Source organism: Mycteria americana, chromosome 8, assembly GCF_035582795.1.
Source record: "Mycteria americana isolate JAX WOST 10 ecotype Jacksonville Zoo and Gardens chromosome 8, USCA_MyAme_1.0, whole genome shotgun sequence".
Lineage (NCBI taxonomy): Eukaryota > Metazoa > Chordata > Aves > Ciconiiformes > Ciconiidae > Mycteria > Mycteria americana.
Window position 1 is genome coordinate 19,418,588 of NC_134372.1, and position 19,503 is coordinate 19,438,090.

Genomic DNA, 19,503 nt, shown 5'->3' on the forward strand with positions numbered 1-19,503 from the left:
TAAGGTAATGCATCCTATACATAAAGAAAAATATGCTTTTAGTCTACTACCAACCTTTTTTCTCTGAAAGAAAAGGAATTATCTGAGCAGGTAGCTCCTCTTCTACAAAGGCAACAGCTCCGCAGAGATGAAAATGCTGGTGTCTGTATATAGCCTAGCCAGTCCTTGGGGTAAATGTAGCTCAGATAAGAAAGCTTTACTTCTTGCTCCTGTGCAAGCCACAGAGACCCCAGTTTAGCTAAAGAGGGCTCATCCATTCTTCTTAAACGCATGCAGTGATCTTCCTTGCAGCATGGGCTGTTTCTGTCTCTGATAGAGTATGAGCACTTCTAACATCACTGGGAAGCAGGGACTCATGGGGATACTTCCTAACGTCATTACAATAGAGGGAATCTGTGGAGACCCCTGCAAAAGGCAGGACTTTTGCCTGAAAGCTACTGATCGCTGTAATAGCCTCCTTCTCTGGAGAGAAAAATTGATATACCTGGATGTAAAATCCAAGGAGAGCCTGAGGTACTTTATAGCTATAGCTTAGGGTAATCAGCACCCAAAGAACAGCTATCAGGCTCTGGGAATCTGTGTTTCTGTAAGAAGACCTTGTGACATGGCTGGATGTGCTGTGGGACGCGGAATGAGAGAAGCGGGGCTTCTACTGCCAGCTGTCACACTGGCCCTGGAGAAGGAGGGAAACCAGTTTCTGCTCTTCTCACCACCTGCTGTAAGATAGGCCTGTTGCCCTAGTTTGCAGGGACAGCTTTGTGGGAGTTCAAGACACTCTGATGCTGACTCAAAGAACTAGAGTGGCAGTGTCCCATCAGCTCTGTTAGGAGCCATAAGACCTATTCTAGTGGTAGGTTTGTCCAATTTTTCCTCTTTATTGAGGGTCTTTCAGAGATGGACAAGGAGAGGGCTAATGGGCTGTGTACACTGGGTGGAAAGCCCTCTTTGGTATGCAGCAGGTGGGCATCCAATTCCTCTAGACACTAGACTGTTCCCAGGGGCTCTCAGGAGAAAAAGGTGGTTAAAGTGGGCTCTGGTTCACATGAATTACACTAGAAGGTTGGGCAGTAGTGAAAGGGGTCTCATTTTACTACATTGGGATTTTGTTTCATCATGGAAAACATCCATCCTCTGGCTTAGTGAATAATTTTCAACTTCATGTGAAATCAGCAGGCTTTCATGATGAGAGTAACTTGTGACCTGTGTATTCAGTGAGCTGTACTGAGGATCAAAAAAACATCCAAAAAGTAGCAGCAATAGATGCAATACCTGCCTTGTGAGGAATAAACTCGCAGTATTACAGAGTGCAGATGCCAGAAGAATCAGGGCTGTAGAATGTAAGATTGGAGCTCGATCTCTGAAACAGCCGGTGTGTGGCTTTTCCCTGAAGTATGGCAAGGCGTAACAAAATGCTGTTAGTGGCCTATCAGCTTGCATGCACTGATCGCTGGACAAATACTGAGAGGTACATGGCTGTTAAAATATCATCAGCTTTGTGGAGCTGTTATTATGACAGGAGATATCTAATGATAGATTCCAATTCTACTAGCAAAAGCAAATCATCAATAAATAAGATTTTGTTTTGATCAAAATTTCACTGAGGGGCTAGGGTAGGGGAGTTGCTACTTTGGGAAAAACAGTTAAAATAAAAAATGAAATGCAGCCAAATTTGCCCTACGACATCATTTCAAAATTGAAGCCAGAGCATTGGAGCATTTTTTTATTTGTTTTCATTTTTAAGTTGGAATTAGCTATTAAATTTGGTGCCAGTTAGAAACAGATCAGATTGACCCAAGCTAGTAAGCATGAATGTATTTTTATTTGTCTTTTTTTTTCCCCCCTGTGACTTTTGAAGTGTTGTTAATGTTAAGGGTTTTTTTGAAAATGTACAAGAATGCTGGCCCCCATCCCTGCAGGGCAGAGACAGCTCGAATTTCATGTTTTCAGGCTAATGGGAATAGCGAGTCCTTTCACTGCAGAGTCAGCTTTGTGGGTGGACTGCCGTAATATGCTGGTAGGGTACCCAAATTACTCCCCTTTTATTGTGCGCTTTGTCACTTTGAAAACCTTGCTTCATTCTTGTGAGCTGTATTTCCCAATAGGGCAGAGAGGAAGAGAATCTTTTGGCTTCGAATTTGTACACAGAAGTTTAAATGAAAGTGCTCAGGACCAGCTGTTTTGCTAATTCAGTTAGCCAGCTGCCTCTATTGGCTGTATCTGCCTGGAACTAGCTTTTTTCTCCTTTCCTTCCTGCAGCAATTGCTAGGGTTAGTCCTTGAGCTATTACTTCATTTTGTGAAGCAGAAACTTTCCACATTTCTTCATATCCAGTTGTTTTTACTAATTGCATGTAGCCATCCACAGGACTGCAGTTGCCTTTTAGGTCAAGAAGTCTGTGCTAAACTTCCACCCACTGGCATAATTATACTCCCCCGAGGCAAAGCAGTGCTTTTGCTGGGCAGTGTCCGTGTGTCATCAGCAAGGCAGTGTGGGTGAGGACGCTGCAGGATTCGCAGGCAAGAGGGACACTGGGTGCCCTACACTGGTTGCGAGTGAGGAGCACTGGCATGGCCTCGGTCTTTGGTCCCTTGAATTGTATCTATAGTGTGTTGTAAAGTAATCTTACTGAAATGAAGCTGTACAAGCCACTTAAAATCAGGGAATGATTTAGCTACTGCACAGTAACTTAAAAAAAAAAGGAAATTAAAAACCCAGAAACTTTGTATTTACTGCAAACTCCTGAACTTTAAACATCTATGTACCCGAGAGGAGATTTAATACTTTTTCTCACTTTGATGCTATTATGACAGAACACTTTACATCATCTGAGCCACCCAAGAGTGTGACATGGGGATGGCCTTTGAGACTGTAGAAAACTCAAAGTGGAAATGAATTCACTGGAGATAGGTTAGTTCCTGTAAGTCTCTTTATAAAATGTTTCTCTCAGTCTCTTAAGATTATCAGCTGCTATGCCAACTGCCTGTGATAACACAGGAAATGAAAAAATGGTGGCAAGAAATCTCAGGCTGCTTATTAAGCCTTTTTTAACCATCATACAAAACCAAGGGAGCAATGTACTCAAAAGAGGATTTCCCAGTCTCTCAGAAGCACAAACATCACTGTAGATTGGGCTGCACTTGTTATCTGGGTAAGGGGAAAAAGTTGTGGGGGTTTATTTTGTTCTTTTTCTTTTTTTTTTTAATGTGCCTTATAAAAATTTAAAGAAAAGACAGCATGAAAATCATCAGGTAACTAGTTTGTATTTCTTGTCTCTGTGACTGGAGTCTCTCTAGTTGCATATTAGCAAAAAGAATGTCTGAGAATGATTAGACAAAATGTACCTTTAACTCGGTTTTTCAATCTATAACAGAAAGTCACATTGTTTGGGTCTTCTGTAAAAGCAACTGCTGCCATATGTATTGTGAGAGAAGGACTGGCGTAAAAGAAAAGCTAGTGTTATAGCTTTGGCCTTGCTCTGTCTATTCTTTGGTACAGCCAAAAACCTGAGCGACTCCATCTCCAGAGCTCCCCAGACGCATCTTCGCGCTTTTATGAAATGTTTCGTACTGTGAAGTTTGATGTTGATACAAAAATGCTGTTGCAGGCACAGTTCAATTATATGGATTTCACTAGGCTTGTAGGGAATTTCTTTGGTATAGTCCCTCCTCCTTCACCCCTATCCACTGGCTCAGTCCAAGGAGGAGGATTTTCCCTGGAGTAAGGAAAGGGTGAAAAGATAATGTTTCCAGGGACTGCAGTCTCCAATCACTTATGTCTCTACTAGTTGTAAATTATTGGCTGCTAATGAAAAGGCTTGGTTTGTGTGTTGGGTTAGTTGAATAAAAGCAATATTAAGGACAGCCTTTAATACCATAAAGCTAGGAGCTGTATGGCTTTGTTTGAAATATGTTAATTTATGGACGGGTAGTCTGCAAAATGTTCTGACCTAGCAGTTACGAGGGGTGTAGCTCATTCAATTTAGCCACTCACTTTTCAGAAGATCTTGCTTTCACTTAGGGTTTTCTGTGTTATCCATCATGGCAGCATCTCCAGACTTTTTTCAAATCAGTAATTAGGCATGTGCTTATATCTCATCAGCTAGAAAGCTAAGTATATCCTTGAGCCATCTGAATAGAGATGGGAATATCCATATGCCTGAATGCTTTTCTAAAAAGGGGTAACCATGTGGAATATAACCCATCCTGAAGTACTTGCACTATGACAATTTGTCTTTGGTGCAGTGGGCTGTCAGTAATGCTAAGATGAACTGTGTGTTCGTCACACCATCTATGCCCTTTAAACTGGGTAGTTCTGGACTCCAGGATATTTTTTCATCATTCCTGCTCTGCGGAGTGCCCTCAAAGCTAAAGATATTTAGCTCATTGGCTATGTTAGAGGTCAGACATAAATGACAAAATTTGCCTCATTTCCTGTAAGTTGTGCATAGTTAATTCCAAAGGAGTCAGGCAAGGAAGAAGCTGCTTTGCTGTGCTTGCATAAAAGCTGGGATTTGCTGGGGGTGATCCTTGCTGCCTTATTCTGAGCTTACAACAGATGAGAAGAAGGTACCTGGGGGCTCTGCATTGACTGTGCAGTAACTACCATCAAAGAGAACTTCATGAGGGACCTGTGAGAGATCGGTTGTAGATCCCTGTGTCTCTAGTGGGACACAAAGCTCCCTGAGATGGACTGTCTACCTGGGATCTCCTTCCTTTTTCATATGCTGGAGCAGCTGGCACAAGGCCTTAAATCCTTGTGACAATGGTCAAGCATGGTTTGCATATACATGTGCTGGGTACTAAAATATCACATTACCATGTGTATCTATATCTAAGGTAACAGTTTTATATCCTTAGGAGGTATAATAGTGCAAGGAAATGGTCCCAGGATGTCATGGTTTAAGCCCAGCCAGCAACTAAGCCCCACACAGCTGCTCGCTCGCTCCCCCCTGGTGGGATGGGGGAGAGAATTGGAAGAGTAAAAGTGAGAAAACTCGTGGGTTGAGATAAAGACAGTTCAACAGGTAAAGCAAAAGCCACACATGCAAGCAAAGCAAAACAAGGAATTCATTCACTCCTTCCCATGGGCAGGCAGGTGTTCAGCCATCTCCAGGAAAGCAGGGCTCCATCACACGTAACGGTTACTGGGGAAGACAAAGGCCATCACTCCGAACGTCCCCCCCCTTCCTTCTTCTTCCCCCAGCTTTATATACTGAGCATGACATCATATGGTGTGGAATATCCCTTTGGCCAGCTGGGGTCAGCTGTCCCAGCCGTGTCCCCTCCCAACCTCTTGTGCACCCCCAGCCTACTCACTGGTGGGGTGGGGTGAGAAGCAGAAAAGGCCTTGACTCTGTGTCAGCACTGCTCAGCAACAACTAAAACATCCCTGTGTTATCAACACTGTTTCCAGCACAAATCCAAAACATAGCCCCATACTAGCTACTATGAAGAAAATTAACTCCATCCCAGCTAAAACCAGCACACAGGATAACAAATTTTGTTGGGAAATGCAAAGAAATTGAAAGTGGAAATACAAAACACTGGCCAAGTATTTAATGTTTGCTGCAGATTAACTATCTATTGTTTCTGTGGTCTGGAGGTCTAGTGCCTGTGTATGCCACTGGCAAATGTTTGGTCATTTACTCCGAAAGGTGTCTATATTATTATATTTTTTTCATAAAACAACCCTGAGAATGGAAAGCTGCTTTAGCTTCAGGGCTATGATTTCTTTCATGGGATTGTCAATTTAGTCATAAATAAAGAGAAGCTGTTAAGAAAGCACCTACAAAGTGGATTATGCTGTGAAAAAACTGAGTCCCTCTCCAAATGCTTTCTTTGTACCTGGAAGATGTCTTAGCAGTCTATAAAGCAGACTTTCTAATAATGAGGAGTTTTTGCTTTTCTTGCTTTCCTCCTAAAAACTGTGAAATGCAGTGCGTATATATCCAAGTGCTACTGTCAGAATGAGCCCATTACATGGGCACTAGTCACTTAAAGACAGGCCGCCACTGCTCAGGGAGCGAAGTATGTATCTGAGTAAGTGCTTTGGTTTTGAATTACTTTCCTAAACTGAGAGTAAAAACAGAAAGAAGGCTTGAGTGTTAAGGGTGCAGTTTTCCAAAGAGGCAATATTAAGCAGTGCAGGGCCCATAATTTTTGGCAGTTATCAGAGAGTCCCTACTGACTCTAAGTATATGCTTTATGTTACGTAAGAAGGTCAAGACACGTGCTGTAGCTGGTTTTAGCCAGGAGGCAATGCACCACCATCCTTTGACTTCAGGTTAAAAGGTCTATTTCCTCTCCCAACGATTGGTCTGCAGGTAACTGTTCTGTTTAAGCACCTTGTCTTGTCCTTACCTCACATAATCTTCTGCTCTCCCAGAAGGACAGAAAAATGCTGTTTAGGATACTCCTTAGGACCAACTAATATTTTTAATAGTCCTGACTTGGATGTTATTTCAGTGCTGTGCTAGACAAAAGACAACAAGGAGCAAAAGCCATAACAGGACCTTGTGGATGCTGCCAGCTGCTGGCACAAATGGCCTCTTGGTATATCTGTCTCTCTGCAGTCTGGACTTCATATCTTCTTCCTACATCCTCATTTTCAAGAGCTATTCTTTCATCTCCTTGCAGCCTGATCTGGTACACATCCACATCAAACCAACATTTCTTACATTTCATTGCACTCTCCATTATACCCCTCTTATCTTTTACCCTAGTCCTTTCTTCTCTGTGACCATTACCCTTCTGTACTCACTAGAAGAGGCCCTGACTTAAATCCTGCTACCGCTAGGGACAAACATGGTCCAGGAGGTGTCCTGTGGCTGGGACAGGCACTGTGATGTTCTTATCACCTCTCAGCACCTCATTGCCAGTAGTTACTTTTAAGGGCAGAAGTTCAATAATGCAAATAAGATAGAATGCTTATAACTATATTTGCATGTTTTAACATGCATTGACTTTGTTCAAGTGAAAGTTTTAAATGCTTTGACTTTGAGCCTGGCAAGCCTTGAAATAAGCCTTAAAGGATGCTCTTGGCTGGAGCTGGCATCTCCCTGGGCCGCAGGCCAGCCAGTCTTGGCTGCTCCAGCTTGGTGGCACCCAGAGCTACGCTGGGGCTGAGCTCTCTGCCTTTTAGCTATTTCCTGCCATTATCTGGGGTGGCATTGGCTGGGGATCAGGGAAGTAAATAAAATAAAACAACAACAAAAAGAGAGAGACCCTGACTGCTCCTACCTGCTGCTTCCTTGGCTCTGGCTTCCACATTCCGCTCTCTGACTGCTACCTGTTGCTGGCTATGCTGAGCCCGCTGCTGCCTGGCCTGGCGCAGGGGCAGAGCACCCTCTCAGCGAGGCCCCGTGGGGCACTGACAGCTAATGTCACCCAGTGTTGGGCTGGGTGAGCAGGCTGCCTCTGCTCCAGGAGGTGCAGACCAGCGCGTGCACTAGAAACCCATCACAAATTTTTCTCTGTTTGCTATCATCCACTGAGCCATATTTGCTGTTGTGTGTGTATTGAAGATTGGGCCACAGATGCAAATTTCTGCAGGAAGGAAGACAAGATTTTTCAAGGATTGCACATACAAACATCAAAGTTTATTTGTACAGTGACATAAGGTTATTGTAGGATTGCCCACATAGCCCCTTTGAAATTTAGGGTGTTAAGGTGCGAAGTCAGTAAAGCACAAATTGGAGTCATTTATTCACCAGGAAAGGAGGAGAATTCCTCGTAGAGAGAAACCTGAATTTGTATAGTTATCACCGTTTTTCCCTTTCCTCCTGCAATATTCATTGCTTGTATTCCTGGGCTGACGGGGTACGGAGTGCAGGTTTCTGTCTGTCTGGAGTAGTGACAGCAGAGGGCAGCAGCATCCTGCGGTCGCCCAGCAGTACAAGTCCACGAGGTAGAAGGAAGGCAGCGTGGGAAAGGTGCCGATTAAAGAGTGAAAGCTGCAAGGCGCTTCTCTGTTTAAAAGATTGCTAAGTCCTTCATTAAGTTTGGGCGCCAGGAATCTGAGGATGTTTTAACTGTATCTGCCATTAATTGTCAGTGTTTGACAAATACCGGATAGCGTATTTCCATTACATTAGGATTGAAGTGCAATTTGCAGAAAATGGTATTTCCAAGCTAAGGCTGACTGCTGGCTCTTTGCTTGTGTTTCTTGACAATTATATCAATGCCACCAGGTGGGGATAAGATCCTTTTTAGATTTATATTGGATTTTCCTTCCCAGTTACTTATTCAGGTTGGGTCCTCCAGCATTGTTTCAGTACAGTCCTGGTGGGTTGGTATGTTCAGTGGTGCTGTCCGCATCTCTCAGCACAGCTCTGCCAGCAGGCAACCTGTCGGAGAGACCACGTCAGACCCTGCGGCTCCAATAGGCCTTTTCCAGTAGCCGCTTGACGGTAGTGCCTGAATCAGCAGTGCAGTGCTAAAATCTTAAAGTAGGTAAATTAAACTGAATTGATGGTTGGAGAGGGCAAAAGAGTAAGATAAATTTCTTTCCATTTACCTTTCATTCATCACTGAGCTGACTGCCTCAGAATACCTCTCGGGACAGGGCAGTGCTGTCTTCATCATGGATGGAGCACTGAGGTGGTGGAAGTTTAAGCAAGTTGGACTTACCCAAAGTCACATCAGATGCATGTGGTGAGTCTCTGCTAGCCCAACCAACAGGCAGTGCTTCCTCACACCTGGGGAGCTCGGTGCTGGTTAGTGAAGGAGTAATTTCCCTTCCAGCTGCTGTTGTGCTACTGCAGATGCTGAGACCTCGAGGGCATGGAGTTACTGCGTTGTAGTGTGTAGTATTTGCATTTGAATAACCTGGATTTGGCAGCTTCTGAGAGACTGATTATTTCAGATGCTCCTGATAGTGTACAAATACATTTTTATTGGCTGATAATGTAGAAATTCATGTGTTTTAATCTGAAGTTCTTCTGTATCTCTAACTAAGGCCACATATCCTAAATAGCAAGAAGTTTTGTATCACGTTAGGGAAGCATTTCCAGTGCTTTCTGAATTATCTCTAGATATATTTCATTTTCCGTATCAGCAGATGCAGATGTCCTTTTCCATAATATTCAGAATTGAATGTCCATCTGGTCAAAAAAGTATCCCATCTCCTATCCTCCTACTATGCTGTAGTTACTACTCAATATTTGTCTAGGCAACATTGGCAGAGCCTCCTAGTACCAGCTTCCATATAGCAGTGAATGAAGTTAGTTATTTTTTAGTCTGTTGTGCGTATATATATATGTATGTCTCCTGTGTTTAGATAAAGATTACAGCTCTTGTAATGGGGGAAACAATGAGTTATCACCAAATGGAGACAGAAGGCTTAGCCTGATATTATTTCATCTTATTTTTTCCATTTTTTTATTTCTTGAGTCTCTAGTGGAGAGGTATAAAACCATCCTTTTCTGTTTGCTTCTCCCTGTTTCTCAAAAAGCCCTTTCAACCACTGCATCCTCTCTGAGCTCCTTTGCTGGAGTGATCTGCATATGCTTATGCCCTTGCCCCGCTTTCCAGGAAACCCTTTGCTTTGTGGATTCGTGCAGAGATGTTGCTTTCTGTGTTAATGTAAGATGGAAATATAACAGAAATGCGAATTGCATAGCAACTGCCAACCAGAATATGGCCCCACACACATGCTGTGAAACCAATGGTGAGAAGATACACAGCAGGAACTTGGGAACAAGCTTGTTAGGCCATTAAATTCCTCTTGAGGTTATAATGTTTACATTCTCCTTTTCAGAAAATGGCAGATAATATTTATTTTTGATATTATAAGCAAAATCACCAACAGATTGTCTCCTATATAGCGTCAGCAGCCAGTCCACGTACTTGTGGTCATGCTGTCAGTGGCATGCTGAATCTTATAATTTCTGTGGAATTTAATGAAGGCAAAATACCCTGGAAGTGCACAAGAGAATAATATGAAACAATATTTTCAATGGAGGATAGACAAAGTAATGTCAGGTATGATGGGCTTCTGCAGACTTGTCTTCATTAGTAAATTGCTTATCATTTTATGCCAACATTTCCACAAACAGTTGCATTAAGTTGCTGTCTTCATAGTAGAAGGATAGTGAATAGCCAAATATCAACATTGGTCTGATTGGCTCTACTTTCCATACACTCAGATCAAAGTGTAGTACTCTTTGTTCTAAAATCTTTTATTAAAAAATATTTCATTGTCATGTCATGTTAGCTGAACATTTGGCTTTCTGTAGCTGGCTAGGCATGGTATTAGGAAGGTCTCTATGCAAAGTTATTAAAGCAAAAATAGAAAGTGTTTTAGCTCAATAGTTTCAGCAGCCCAGGTATATGCAAAATGAGAAGGTCCACATGTTTGGGGTGTCAGTGATTCTAGCATCAAAAAGTGGTAGCTGAGATCCTGAACTTTAAACCACCCACTCTTTGACTTAGCTTTAAACCATCTCTTCTGAAATGCCTTAATGGCTATAGCGTAACACAGAAATTCCACTTAACTTTAAGATTCCTTGAGGTTTTCTTGCTCCTCCTCTTACAGCTAAATGGGAGTTTGCTGTTTGCAATAAAGCTACATGATGGAGGAGTCCTCCCTGTGCAGTGGAAGATGCTGCCCTTTAGGTCCCTGGGGTTCACCATGCTTCTTTTCCAGACTCCTGCTAGTAGGGTTCCCAGAAAATCATGTTTTCATTCCTGAGGGAACCAGCTGTAGCAGAAGTAGATCTTCCTTTTTACCACCTTCCTTATGGCAGATGATGGCAATAATTATTTTCCACAATCAGCCAAAGCAGAGGAACAAGGAGTGAAAAGATCCTCGGAGTGCGCCATGTAACACGTACCTGGCAAGCAACGTCACTGTTGCTTTCTGACATACTAAGTGCATGGGGCTGTACATACTAAGTACATACTAAGTGCATGGGGCTGTAATAAAATCTCAGGGGTAGACTGCTGAGCTCGGAAGTCATTTTGTTTCAGGATCTTTTTACGTAAATGTTGAGTTTTCAGTTGAGGAGCATTTCTTGGACCTGTGCCTTCTCGTTTCAGTGACAGGATTGCTGTCCCTTGGTGGTGGCTCCTGGCAGATCCCACTGCCCTCACTGAGACAGACCCCCACATCAGGCACCTGTGTTCCCCCACCAATTCTGAGCTGAGAAACTGTGGACTCTCCCCTGCCTCCCTGCAGGGCATGCCTCCCTGGGGAGGAGGAGGAGAAAGGAGACCACCAGGCATGCCCATCTGTCATGGGGAGGCACACTCTGGGCCACCTGGATGGTCAGATCCTGTGTACTGGTAGAAACATAGTAGGAAAATTTCTATCTTCCACTCTGAGAAATAGGCTGATGTTTCCTACAGAGCTGTCAAAACACACTGACACTGGGGACAGCAAAACATCTGCTTACTCAGGTTTTACTATGAAAAGCTACAGAGACTACAGTCTCTTCAGAGACGTGCAGTGGTGGATGCAACCCCAGTGCTGCTGGTGGGAGCTGCACAGCAGCTGCTGTGTTGCTTGCGCTAGAGAATGCTTATTGCAGCACCTGGGGCTGTAGTGTGAAGGGGTGTGGAGACCTTGCACACAGGATAGCCGTTTGTGTTATCATCATCCTTGGCATTCCTAAAGGAGCATACTGCAGTTTGGTGCTTAGGTCATATCGATGCATTGGGCAGCCAGCGGTGTCAGAAATCTATGAAACCCGGGGTGGGACCACATGAGGCACTTTGAGTTGGAAATGGCAGCCTGCCACCCATTGTGGGAGAGGCTCTTCTCATCATGCTTATTAAACCACCATTAATGAATTTACTGTGCTTTGGCAATGGAAAAAATGTTTCTCAAACATTTTTCACTCAAATCTCCTTCTGTAAAGAAAAGTGCTGGGGGACTGATGTAAGACATTGCTGTAAAAGATCAGCTCACTCCACTCGATAGTTTGGGGTCCAAGCACTTGTTTCCATTGTAGGAACAGAAGTTCACCATGTGGCTGGTGGCTTATTACCTATTCTATTTAAAAGCTCAATTGAAAGTGTAGAAAAAACATCTTTCCTAATCTGCTCATCCTTGCACTGTCATGTTGTTTTAAGCAATGCTGAAATACTCTGTTGGGTTGTGAAGCAGCAGGGGAAGGAAAGCTGGAGGTGGGGGGCAAGACTATATTGACAGACAAAACAGTACTTTGTAATAATAAGAAAGTCAGTAGATATTATGTTTTGCCCTTTGGCAATGAAACCTTTTGTAATTAAATTATCAGGATGAAAAAGGCTATCTTAATTATTTAAGGGCTAGGAAAAAAGTACAGTCAAATAAATAATTCATTATACTGCAAAAAGTTATTTTAACTCTAAGTACTGTGAAATTTTGCAGGGATCCATTATTTTTCACTTCTCAGTGACAGATTTTTGTTAAGTTTGAAGCTGTAACCCAAAATTTGTATTCTCTTTTCTTGCAGGTAAGTCTGGATTGGTCTGTTTAAACTGTCCAGTTGGGGAATGTAAGTGAACAAAGTAAGCTTTCTTCAAGCTGTCTCAGCCTGTTAACAAGGTCAGAGTGTTGTCTTTATTTTTGAGCTCTAATACTTTAAATTAAAATGGAAATTGAATGGATAACATAATTGCAGATTGATATGGCTGTGCAGACACAATGCAATCTTTCTGTTTATGTCAGATGTGAATGCCACAGAACAAATATATGTTATTGAGAATTATTATGCAGGCTACTGTTTCTCCAGTTCACCCTCAAACCAAGATGGGGTGGAGATAATATGAAATACATTACTGATATTCTAAAGGGTAATACAGCTTTTTATAATATTTCATCACTGATTATTTAAGTGGGTTCTCTAGTTATGACAGATTCCCAGATATAAACATTTCAGTGCCTCCTCTTGAATAGGGCCAAGTTAACAGGTCACACGCTGAAATGCTTACTTTGTGGATCATTCAGAACTGATTATCTTTTATTAATCACCTGGCAATAGGATCTTGCTATTAGTCAGTCAGATACTGCTATTGGACTGGCATGCTTTGCTTCCTACCTAACCCTTGCTCTGTGATAACTCCTGCTAGCAGTAAGAAACTTCTTAACCTTGCAAGCTTCCTTGCATTGGAATGAGCAGAATCCATTGAGATGGTGTCATGCTTATTGTGTCAGAGTTGAAAATTACTTCCTTTGAATTTTTCTTCCTCTCTTTTCTTCTCCCATTATCTCCAGGAGCAATTAAATTCAATTCTTGTCAAATTCTGGTATTGGTTTTCTTTTGAAGTGTTGTCTGTATAAATCAAACTGTGGCTTCTTTAGAAGTCCATACTATGAAAGATTCTGTTGTCCTAATCTCTGATTCCTATTCATGTACCAGTACCAGTGACAAAAATCTTTTTGCAATATTTCTGTATGCCCATGTTGTGGTATCTGTTCAGATCAGTGCTATTGTAATGCTAATTGCAGGACAGATATTGATGATCAACACACAGAAAATGGTACACAAGGCACATTCTCTGTAGTCATTTGTGAAGCTTAAAATTGTTCACTTTCCAAATACAGATTTTTTCATATTTCAGCTGGACACTGTAAAAGCTACTCACTGTCCTCAAGTTCATCGATTAGTTCTGCACCACTCTAGATTTTATGCGTTTGGTTATCTCATTTCTATTACTGTTCAGATCAGCCAGCAAAAATTTATATGAATGCTAAGAAACTTCTTATGGTTGGCTTTTTTCCTTTCCTTTCCACTTCTGTTGACTGATGTTAGGATGTTTTTTATCAACTGAGAAAAGGGGCCATATGTTCTTTACAGCTGTATCACCACTACCATTTTGAGGGAGTATTAACAATGCTAGAGAAATAACAAGGGAGTATTTTCCCATGCTAGTGAGTGCCTCACTTCTGGAGTGAAGCTGAGATTTGAGGTGGTAGCAAAATGTGCTACTAGATTCACATATGCTATATTTCTATCGCTGAATGACCTATAGTCTTGTAGTAGCTGCTGTATTTTTTTCTTCTGAAAGATTACAAAGGTTTTGGTCATGCTCACCTGTCTCTTTGGACGTACTAGATATAACATCCTCAATATGCATTCACATCCACTTTTGAACACCTTCTGGCTACCAGTTTTATACCTTAGCTTGCATCCTGTACTTGGTATAGAATAAGTAATTCACCACAGAAGGGTTACACTTTAAGTTTGACACTTTTGAAGCCTTTTGAGTCCAACTTTCCATTTTTGGCTTTTGAAATCAGTTTGGTTTTCAAAACCTGGGTGAGCAGATTCTTTTCCTCTGCAGCAGTTGATCAGCTTCTAATGCATGTGTGTACCATCGACTCTGTCATGATATGCGATACTTCTGTGCCTTTTCATGCATGACACACTGAGCTCATACCTTATGTACCCAGCTGTATTCCCTCTCCGTATTCCTTAGATGCCCTCATCAACCTTTGCTTGGGGAGTTCTGCACAAGGAGCAGTCTCCGTACTCCTTAAACAATTTATTCATTGCCTCTAAGAGCAATAAGCATCATTTTGAACCAGGGACATGGCACATTATCAGTGGAATAAATATGCTGTAGTGTAACAAGGCTGTGTAGTATTTCTCTTATTTTAAGGAACTCTGGAACTATTAATGGAAGAGGGGTTGGATGTGAAAATACCGTCTATCATAACTCATTGCAATAAAAAGCAGACTTGTATTCCAGCCTTTCTGTTTGAAATGTATAAATGCCTCTTTCAAGGGTCTTTAGATGTAAGCAGATAAAAAGTTATTAGATGTGAATATGAATACTGACAAATCAAAAATAAAGCCTTAAAAATAAACATCTGATGTAGCCTAAGTTATAAGCAGCATTTTGGAAGAAGCTCCAATTTAAAGAAATACACAAAAAATAACCTTCTGCAGATCCACTGAAGTCAAAATTAATATTCAGGTCATATGGTCCTTGCATTGGCTGCAGAAATGATGCTGACGGTTTTGGGAGATAAGGTAAAAATGAATGCTTTTGAAAATGCTGTCCATATATAGCCATTGTTTACCCCAGTGTATCTCAGAACTCAGCACTATGGCAGATTTCATCAGGCTTTAGAATTTCATTTTTAAAAATATACCTCTTCTGTAAGCCTCACATAACAAGTAGTATTCCTTTGTTGCCCTCAGGCTAATGATAATATATGAAGAAAAATATTCTGCCTTAAAACAAAATGAATCCTAAAACCCAGAAGACTAGGATTGGCAGTTATCTTCAGTAATAACTCACTTGTGTGGTGTCTATAGAAAGCTGCACTGCTGATTTAGACCTTGGTAGGCTGCAAAAGAAGGAGCGTTGGGAAGTACGTGTATATGGGAGTCCTTCATAGGAAAGAGAATTGTCATGGGAAGCGTCTACTCCAGCTCACCTGGTGGGCTGTGCTCTGAGGATTGATTGTGGTATTGCACTCTGAAATCTATTGTGACAGCCTTTAGTTTGTGATTTATACCTTTATGTTGATGTTGAAATCCTCCTTGTCATTGTTTTAGTAGAGAAGGGGAACAAGTCAGAACTTACTGCTCTTGCATAAATGTAGGAAGGAAAGGCTTGCGGTTAGACTGTTGATCAGGTGAGTTATTGGGATACCACCAGTGGAAAAGCAACAAGGAAATTCAGCAGAGAGAAGGGGTGGAGAAGATTCCTACTTTTGAGATATTTGCAATTTTAGTATGAAAAATGAGGAAGTTTATTTCTTATGTTTAATATCAAATCAGTATTTATAAAGGCTGAGCTATGTTTATTTATAAAGGGAATTCTGCTTGTTCGGGGTCTTTGCGCTGTTCGTGGGGGAATGGAGTACAGAGTTTTAACACATTTAAAAATACATTTTAAATGTATTCTTAAATGTATTTGTCTGGGGTCCTGGGATTAGTAGAAGAGCCATGCAGGGTGCAGGGGGCACCTTCAATTTCAGTCTTGCTTACTTACTTAGGCAAAGCACAATGCAAGATAATTCAGTGAGTGTGATGTGACCTAAAAGGTATTTTTAATGATTAATTGTGCTTGCTAGGCACTTTTGCAAAACAAATTGCTAATATGGTTGGGAGGGCAAGAAAATAAAGGTTGTAAGATTAAAAGTATACTTATTCTTCTTTAAACCTTGCAGTTCTGGAACCCAAATGGTACTCACTAGCTCAGATAAAGCAGCAATGGTAGTTTAACTGTAGTTCTGTTTACTGCACTTTTTCTTTTGCTATAGTCCTCCAAGTATCTATGGGCTAGGGAATTGATTGTGCTCATGTTAATGTATAAAGACTTATCTGATTTTGGATGAAATGAAATATGACTTCTGTGTTTAATTGATAGAACTGTTTGCTCAGCTTTAGCCATAGAGTCAGAATTTCATGCTTTTCCTACTGTAGGTTTATATATTTGGCAGGCATGGTCTTGAAAGCACCAATATGATGCAAGATTCTGAAGAACAGAGTGCTTTAAATCTCCTCTAAGCAGGCTCAGCCATTCTGGTCCTTGAAATGCCAGTCAACTCCCTGAGGCCTTCCTAGGTGAAAAATCATACTGATACCACTTTCATGGGCATTGCATGAGCAGTAATGCAGCAGTGGAAATGTTTTAGCCTGTAACCGTAAGTTGAAATATAGAGTAACCAACTTTAGTAAAAACCCAGAGGAAACCTCAGGGTGCTCTTGGCTTTCTGCTGCAATTCAGTAGCTGAGAAAGAAGCTTATATCCCCTGAAACAAAACGGCTATCTGGAACCAAATATCTTACCACCTGAAGCAGAGATGCTTAGTGCTTTAGAGTTAAATGGCTTAAATTTGTTGTGAAACAGACTGTGGTGGAGAAGAACAGGGCTTTTAAAAATTGTTTTCTGGAGATTTGTTTTTGTCTTGCACCGTTTTACATTATTTCTCAGTGTTCCTTTCCCCATAACAATGTCTCCCTTGTGTCAGAAAAAAATCCCCCCGAATTTCTTGTTTCTCTGTACTGCTGATGCTTGTACCGATGATGGAAAGTGGTACATCATCAAGGTGTCTGGATAACCCACCTACTTCTGAAGCTCACAACATGGTTCTGGCAATAAGAAGTGTTTGAAAGACAAAGCATGTCTTAAGATTTCTGTTAAGTAATTTATGTAAAAATTGAAGCTTTATATTGGAACCCCATTTCACCATCTGTTCTTCAAATATTTTCTTCCCTGAGGTGTAAGTTGAACGCTCAGTGGTCTTTTATATATTGCGAAGTACACAGGCTTTTAAAATACTGTCTTATTAGTGCACAGATGTATATTAAGTGCCACATCACGAACACAGGCACAGCTCAGTGCTTGCCAAAACCAGAGACAAATCTGTTTTGTTCTGAAGCACTTTTTCTGGTGTTTTTGGCAATGTAAAATTGCAAATATCTGTGGCCGTCTCAAGCATAGTTTAGATTTTACAGAACTTTAGTCCAATTCACTAGGGGACTAGGTTTACACCAAAGTTTCTGAGGACAAAAAGGCTTCCTATATTGGGATAACATATTTAATTCACAGCATCACTTCTAGTCTTCTGAGGAGAATGAAACTGGCACCTTGTATTCCTGGTGCAACTTTCTCTCATGATGTTAAGACATAATAAGAAAGCTGCACATCTTGTGATAATGCCTTCCTTTCTGATGGAGAATGTAAACTCCCCTCAGTAATACAAAATCAGGTAGTCTCTGATTTTGTTAGATTCGCTAATTCTGCTAGCTCAGCTTTGTCTTCAGGGGGGGTCCTGTATTTCACATCTGTTTCAGCATCTCTTCATCTTTGTTGTCTGAAATTATGACTACTAAAAAAGGTGGAAAATAACATATGTAAGAAAATGTTTTCTGTGCTGCGGTCTCCTGTATGCCACAGCAATGGCAACATCTGTACAACCAACAGATATGTATCTGTGATGTTTGAAAGTTATCAGATTACTGCCCATCTGCTTTCTAGTTCAGTCATAATGTTATTTCCTGTAAAAATGGAAAACACTGAGCATAGCTACACATTCACTCATGCCACTCAAGCTGTTACGAGTGTCTGGATCACCAACGCTTTGCTCTAAATAAATGCAATATTTTGCTATTGGGAAAATGTTTGACAGTGAAAAGACAAATACTCTACACCAAGCAAAGTGTGGTGTGTTGTGGCTGGGAAGTGTGGCTGTAAGGCAGCCCGTCTGTGAAGTCTCAGACAACAGGTAAATTCTTCAGTTCCAGATAGACTAATGCATGTAAAACATCAGCTTCTTTTTCCTGCTTTCAACTTGCTCCCAGCTGACTTTAACCCCACAATTCAATCCATTTGAAGTTTTTCTCTTCTTAAGCAGAAGGGCCTTAAGAGAGGATGCATCTGTTCTGTTCATGCCCACAGTATACTGTCTTTTCTGCATTTAAGTATCTCATCAGTAACTTGTTTCTTGCTGTAACCATCTCCCTCTGTTACTGCAGTGTGCAGATCTTCATAATTTTTCTCTCTATAGGTCTGTGATATTTCTCCTCTCCTTGTTTGTTAGAGCCATAAACAGTTTAGCAGGTGAATAAATAGCCACTATGATGCAACCATCATGACAAAACATGATTTCCTAATTCTGTATAGTTTTTCTAGATCTTCTGGATATCTGTCTCTGTATCTTTCAAAGATGGTTGCCCTAAAGTGATTGTTTTTTGTTGTATTTGGTCTAGGTTGAGACGTGTCAATGAGCCTTGTGCATTTATCTACATGCTTCAGGGAAGTTTATTTGTTGATATGTCTCTTAAATATAAGCACAGGGTATGGAAGTACTAAACATTGCCTCACCAAATTCAAAAGTATATTTTCACTTTGAATTTACAGCCCGTTAATAATTTAGTCAAGACCAGGGAATGGCACTTGGCCTACCACAAAGTTACTAGCACTTCTAAAGAGTTGAGGCCAACTAATGCTTTGGGAGGAGAAAGTGGAATTTTCTTTTAAATTAGCTAAGAATTAATCAATCCATGAGGCAGTGGGGGAGCTTGAAGGTAAATGTATCACCAAGAAAAACTGTGTGGAGTAAAAGTGAAGCTAGAGAATCCCAGTGATTCCTTCTCCTGTGTTGAGTTGATCGTTGTTGGATTACACAACGGTTGGAAGTTTGCCACATCTCTAAAGCCTGTTGAATTTGGTTTTGGAGATGAGAAAATTAAATTTGGTTCTTTTTCCTTTCCTATCACCTTTGTCCTTATAAACCTTTCTGATTCTGTTGTCTGTTTTGAATCGAATAAATGCTGCTGTTTGTTCTTTAGTGACCATTTCTTTGTTAAGGACAAATTCTTGGAAACTGGATAAAATTACACAGTTCCCCCTTGTGGGATGTAGTGAGCCTGAAACTGAGTGACTAGTGACCACTGTAGTGAGTACCTGAGTGGTCCTGGGGGTCAACATCCCTTTGCTTTTCTGCTGTCTTCTTGCAGATGTCTACCCAACTACAGTTCCTCTGTAAAATACGTGTAAAATAGTTGCTGACCATGTTTGCACTCTTTTTCTTTGATGTTCATAGAGACCAGGTGTCACT

The 19,503-nt window shown here is 41.2% G+C and overlaps 1 protein-coding gene across 7 annotated transcripts in view; it reads left to right on the forward strand.

The window, feature by feature from the left end:
• KCNIP1 (potassium voltage-gated channel interacting protein 1) overlaps positions 1–19,503 on the forward strand; it is a 294,312-nt gene that overhangs the window by 131,181 nt on the left and 143,628 nt on the right. The window contains exon 1 of one of the 7 annotated variants that reach the window (XM_075510015.1): positions 12,437–12,528. The exons of 5 other annotated variants lie outside the window; for them this stretch is intronic. The gene's annotated coding sequence lies outside the window, so the exon portion shown is untranslated. Of the gene's footprint in view, positions 1–12,436; positions 12,529–19,503 lie in introns of those variants that run through there. One more of the 7 variants, XM_075510017.1, reaches the window with a different exon arrangement.